The sequence below is a fragment of the Medicago sativa genome, chromosome 6 (genome assembly GCF_051527215.1).
Source record: "Medicago sativa cultivar Bolivia chromosome 6, Bolivia_mono, whole genome shotgun sequence".
Lineage (NCBI taxonomy): Eukaryota > Viridiplantae > Streptophyta > Magnoliopsida > Fabales > Fabaceae > Medicago > Medicago sativa.
Window position 1 is genome coordinate 40,219,753 of NC_140754.1, and position 6,837 is coordinate 40,226,589.

Consider the following 6,837-nt stretch of genomic DNA (forward strand, 5'->3'; position numbering starts at 1 on the left):
AAGCTTTCCAATAAGCTTCAAAAATACCACTAACATTGCCTTCAAAGTTGAATTTGATGAAAATGCTAGCTGGAATTTGAATGAAGGACAAGTTGAGAGAAACAACATTACCATTGCAATACAACAATCAAACAATGAAGCTATAGAAGAAGCAACTGAAGAACAGGTACGCCACCTTCCCCTTCACAAGAAGAAAATTCTTCACCAAAATATACTCCAACAAGAGTAAGATCTTGGGGGATATATATGAAACTTGCAACTTGGCCAAACATGAGCTTGAAAACTATGAAATAGCGTCAAAACTAGAATTATGTGCCAAAGGCAGTGAAGAAAAAGATCTAAGACTAAGAAAATCTTTGAATGAGCTAAAGAAAGCTCGTCGAGCATGGAGAAAAGGAATTGACTAGCATTCCATCAATGGAGGATTTGGCTAGATCATGATTTGAGCTACTACGAACTATGCTTGGAGTTACCGAAATATGCATCAAGGAGGAGTGTTAAAATGTGATGCATATTTCTAGAATTCTCTAGAATGCATTAGTAACTTATAAAATGTTAAGAATTAATGTACATGTCTAGATTTATCTAGAATAGTTTAGTATATTTTAGATTTAAGGGTTAATTAAGTTTTTAGTCCCTATAAATATTCACAGTTTTGTTTTTAGTCCCTACAAAATAAAATCACACTTTTTAGTCCCTGTGACATTTTTCTTAAACATTTTAGGGACTAAAAATGCTGATGGAAAAATTTTGTAGGGACTAAAAATGCTGATGGAAAATTTTATAGGGACTAAGAATGTTGATGGAAAATTGTATAGGGACTAAAAAGTGTGATTTTATTTTGTAGGGACTAAAAACAAAATTCTGAATATTTATAGGGACCATTTACTTAATTAACCCTAGATTTAATAAATATTACACATGTAGTAGGAAATGTCATGAAGAATCTAGAAAGAACTACCTAGAATATGACATTCACACCTATAAATAGGCAAGCATGTACTCATTTATAATCAATCCAATTTGGAGAGCAATACAATCTATTCTTGCTCCAAGTCCTCACACTATTTTCTTCTATATTTCAACTATCAACTAAAGTCTTTTTCATTATCCAACTACACTTTAAACTAGCACTACTACCTAACCTACTAACATTCTAAGTAAATGGTTAGGAAAACTTTGATAGATATCAAGGTGGATAGATAATTGATAATTAAAACTGTACCATGCATGTGGTTCTTGGTGAATGGTTAGGAAAATTTGAAACTTTGTAGGGTGTAGAACTTTGTAGGGTGGATAGATAATAGATAATTGATAATTAAGAATGTTTGATAATTGTTACCATAATTTTTTATCTTATCATTGTTGTGAATCGGGTAGTTTGGTGACAACCATTTTAAGATTTTCATTGATTCAATTTCTACTAATAATTTATTGATTCAATGTCTACCATTCTTTGATGATTAGAAGCCGAAAGTGAAGTTAGAAATGTCCCTTTTTTCTGCAATCTTTTACAAGATCAAACCACTAAATAAGAAGAGGCTTTCTTTGGTTCTATTTTAACTCACTTTATTTATAAATTCAAGGTTTTCTTTTGTGATTAGTAAATAGGGTTAATGTTTTTTCATTTTTGTATCTATAGTCTTAGAATTTTGCGTTGGACCTAACTCAACCTTATGAAAACGGCTTATAAGATAAGGGTTGTCCCAACTTATCAAGTTATATTCGGGACATATTTACTGCAGTCGGTTCATCGGTTTTTGTTGTAGACTTTTGTTTTTGCTGCAGTTTGGTGGTGGTTCTGGGGATGTTGCAGACTCGGTGTTCAGTTTGTAGCAGTTTCTCCACTTTTATTGATCCTAGTTAGTCTTTGGTTTCGCCTACTGTTTGATCAGTTATTGTAATTTTTATTTAGAGTTAGGGTTTTCTGCGTTTAGGAGTTTTTTTCTTGTGCTTGGTTCAAGTCTTATGATATATTTTGCCAAATTGAAAAATACAATGATAAACATTTTTGAAATTGAGACTTTGATTTTGTGTTCATGTGAGTTTGGTGCTGTCAAAAAAATTAAATTCAAGATAGGCTATGAAACTCAGATACCTGATACGAAATGGATACGATACGACACCGATACGAGAAAATTTTAAAATTCAAGATATGATACGCCTGGGATACTTTAATAAAAAAATGAAATTTAAACCACAAATTAAAACTCAAAATACAATATACGAGCTAAAACTCAAAGGTAAAAAAAAATTCAGCGCAAAACCTAGACCAAACAAACATAGAACAACGATAAGACACAACAATAAAATTTCTTTCACACAACAATCAATAATAGCAGCGTTCTCAAACAAGCTAAAAGACATGAAACAAATGGCGGACAACAACACAAATATAAATATAAGAAATATTGATAATAAAGAAAGTGACAAGTGGTCACTTACATATATGTTATATCCCAAAAAAAATATCATTACTTAGTCAGTTACATATATTTCAAAAATAATAGAAACATCATGTATTCGTGCGTATCAATTTTCCACCTCCTACCCCTCACGTATCCCAGATGTATCTAAAAAGTTTTGGATAATTGTTTTTTCAAAAATAAAATTTAATTTTCGGATGAATTAATGCGGTTTATGTGTTCAGAAGCCTCAGAAGATAAGTTGGTATAGAGAATATTTGTGTGCGGGTCATTAGCAGAGAGAACATCTTTAATGGTGAGCTGCAAATCATGGATATCAATGTAAGGAACAAGAGACCCAAGGATGCCAAGAGTGCTCCAGTTGGTGAACCAAAATGACGAAGATCCGGACCCCGTTCGCCAAGAATAGCCATCTTTAAGAACATTTTTTGCTTTAATGATTGAGGACCATATAGGTGAGCTGCTAGAACTAGCATTCGCTTGAAGGACGTTGTGGCTGGCTGCATATTTATTTGAGAGGAGGTTGACCCAGAGTTTATTAGTTGATTGAACCAAATCCCAAACAAGCTTCCTAAGAAGGCAAATATTTGTTTCCCTGGCTGTTCGGATACCGATTCCACCAAGAAACTTGGGGCGGGCAATTTTACTCCAACCTACTAGATGGATGCCTTTGTCATTTGAGCCTCTCCAAATAAAATTTCTAGTTGTTTTATCAATGCTATCACATATTGATTGCGGAAGCCAGCTAGTCTGCATATAATAAGCCGGAATTGATGAAAGAACCGAAGAAGCAATGGTCAATCTACCTGGTTTATTCAGTAGTCTATTCTTCCATGTAGCAAGTATGGATTGCATTCTCTCAATAATAAAATAGATTCCTCTTCGCCCTTCCTTTCAATATTGGGAATCCTAAGTATTTATCAAGAAAAGTAGTGCTTCTAATTCCAGAGATAGATGTCAGTTTGACAATCTTGGCTTGGGGGATGCCTGAAGAGTAGAAGGCTCTAGACTTGGAAAAATTTATCTTTAAACCTGAAGCACGACTAAAACGGTCAAACAAATCAGATATAAATCTAAGTTGGGAGTTTCTAGCCTTGGAGAAGAGGAGAACGTCATCTACAAAGAGGAGATGATACAACTTAGGCCCTGAGTTAGTGATGTGAATGGGCTCCCAAGTACCTTGGATTACAGCATTGTTGATGGTGACAGAGAGCTTTTCCATACAAAGAATGAAAAGATAGGAGGATAATGGATCACCTTGTCTAAGACCGTGAGTAGGCTTAAAAGGAGGCATCTTATTCCCATTCCAAAGGATCGAGAAAGTGGATGATGATGGGATAAACCGCAAGTGCACGGTTTACCGTTGTAGTAATAAAAAGATATCGTTCCGACAGGGAGTTATGAATTCAATTAATCTTTAAATAATGATTAGAATAGAGTTTTGAGTTTATAAAGTTTGGATTTTTAATTAAAAGAAAATAATAAAAATAAAAGGAGCCTTGGGGTTATTGGTTCATCCTAATGACAAGACCTTCGCAAACCAAAACCTTAACTTATAACTTCATGTTTTATACCTAATTTCTAAAGACCGGTTTCCCTTTAGCCCCTCACCTTTCCGACCAAGTCCAGTGAGAGTTTACCTCTAGCAACCAAACCTATTTCACTGATTTGATTACTAGAAGAAGCTTATAAGGATTGAAACTACCCATGTCTCAAGAATTGCAAAGACTATTTCGCTGCCTTTGCAATTCTTGTCTAAATTCACTTGTTCCAATATCAAAGCTCCGCTTTCGCATTATGAATTGATATTTGAGATGATGGATTAACAATTATCAAACCCTCCACTTTCGTTTCCACAGTTTGATAATTGTTAATTCATGTTAAAACAGTGAATTTAGATTAGAAATTTGAATTACATGAAATTAGGGTTAAAGCTTGGTTCGATTAGGATTATGTCATTAGACTTATCCAACAATCCCAAGACAAGAGAAATCTACTCACTCACGTTCATTATAGATATGGAGAAGAAGAGGAAGAAGAACATAAGATAAATAATAAGAAAATAAAGATGAACTTTTATTCAAAGAAACAATTGTCACATATTATTTCCAAGAACAAAAGATGAATGTTTATGATGGAATGCTACTCTATTTATAGCTTACAATTGACTTAAAATCTAAGCAACTATAAGGGCTAATCAGTAAAACTAAAACAGAGTAACTTGGACCCGAAGAAAAGGCAGCAAAAGGCATCCTGGAGGGTGGCACGGCCGTGCCACATGTTGGCACGGGCCGTGCCAAGCTTCTGACTTGTGGGAGACATATTTTTGTCTCCGTATCTTCGTATTTTTGTACCGAATTTGCTCCAGGCTCCTTTCTTTTGCTCCAAGACTCCTTCCATCATATATTCGTTCCTGAAATAAAATAAAATGCAATTTGAAGTAAAAGATTCAAAAAGGAAATAATATTAAAATAAAATAAAACTAAATCTAAATAAAACGATACTAAATAATATATTAAAATAGACTAATTAATGACATGAGGTCTACGAAAGACTTAAAAGACTTAGTGGTCTACGAAAGGAACATTCATTATATTATATTTATAAATAATGATAATTAAGTAAAACCTATAAGGTGCAAATTTAAAAAGCCCACTAAAAAAATCATTTTTCTAGGCCCAAGCCCAAAAATCCAAACCCTAAAGTCTCTTTCCTTTCGTTACTCCTTCTCTATATAAGACGCCGTTGCATCTCATTTTTTCTCCATTGCGTTGCATCTCATTTTTTCTCCATTGCTTATTCGACTTTATGTATTTTTCTTTTCTTATCTATTTTCAATATCTCTTTTCTTGTTTCTCCTTATTGATATTATTCGAACATCTAATTTCATCTGTCAGTCCAACTTCTTTCTTTTGCAATTTAGATTTTTGACGCCAAAATTAGGCATGATATATTCTCTATCTGATAACTTGACCAAACATACTATGTGTTTGATTTCAAGTCAAACCACTTTGTCCTCTCGATCAAGCATTTTTTTAATGAACATTGATGAAGATGTGACTGAACAGGACGATGACGACGATGTTTTGAAAATAACCATAAATTTCTAGCTATCAAATCGACGAAGTACCAAAGGTATGCGGTCAACACCTAATCCTTAATCTAATTCATGTTTATGTTTCATTATATAACCTTATATGTATATCAGCTTTTTTACCTTTTGTTTTGGATCATCTAATTTAATTATGATATTTTTATTTTTTTTATACTTCAAATTGTATGAATATATACATATACGAGTGTAAATTTTGTAACCCTGAATGAGTTATAACAAACCCATATGATTAGTCGAAAAAAAGAGTACATACCTTGAAGAAAAAAAAACCAAGTTAAATGAAATAAGATTCCCATTTATGAAATACACAATAAAATATATTATAATTATTATAATTTTGAGTTATTATATTTAACAAAGATATGGTTTTTGTCTAATGATTTATTTGTTTTTTCCACCTGCTCGTAAATTTTTGTTTTCAGGAAATTTCAAGTGAACACCACACTAGATCCTGAGTATGTGATGACAGGACACCTTCAAGAGTAATCTCTACAAATTTGTTCTTCTTGTCTCTTGAGGTATTAACAGGAAGAAAAACAAATGGGTAAAACGATACTTAAGAAAACCTGGAGGAGGATTCTACCACCTTATGGATCCAAAATATGAAGTTCAATACTCTGTGGGGTCCAGCCATTGCCACATGTCCAACATACATTTGACAAAATGGAAGGTTGCATGTGATGACAAGTAGCAAGATGCATGGTGTACACATGGTGTAGTGTATGAGTGACACATGTTGTGGTGCATGCAAAGGACACTTGGTGTGGTGCATGCTTTGCAAGGGACACTTGGTGTTTTGCATGAAAGGCAAATGACAAGTGTCTTCATGCATGTAAGGCAACTTTGGCTTGCTCCTCCTATAAATAGGACCATGAGAAAGCATTCACAACACACCACAAGAGAAGAACAACAAGAAGCAAGAGAGAAAGAGAGCCTTGCTCAAGAGAAAAGTCATCCTCATAGAGAGTTTTCTTGTGAGAGAAATAGTAAGCCAATTTGTGAGAGTGTTCCTTACAAATTGAGAGATATATTGTAGTAAGATCCACCTAAGGGTGAAGTTGTTGTATTCTCATTATCATTATAGTGGAGGTTTTAAGAGGCCCAAGGGTCCCGTGGTTTTTCCCTTTCTCACTTTGAGAAGGTTTTCCACGCTAAAATTTTCTTTGTGTCATTACGCTTATATTTTCACGTTTCCGCTAGTGCCTATTTTGAGTTCACGGAGGAGGGAAATTATGCAGGCATTTCCCAACAGTGGTATCAGAGCACTCGTTGCTCTGGGACTCTGAGGTGTCGTAT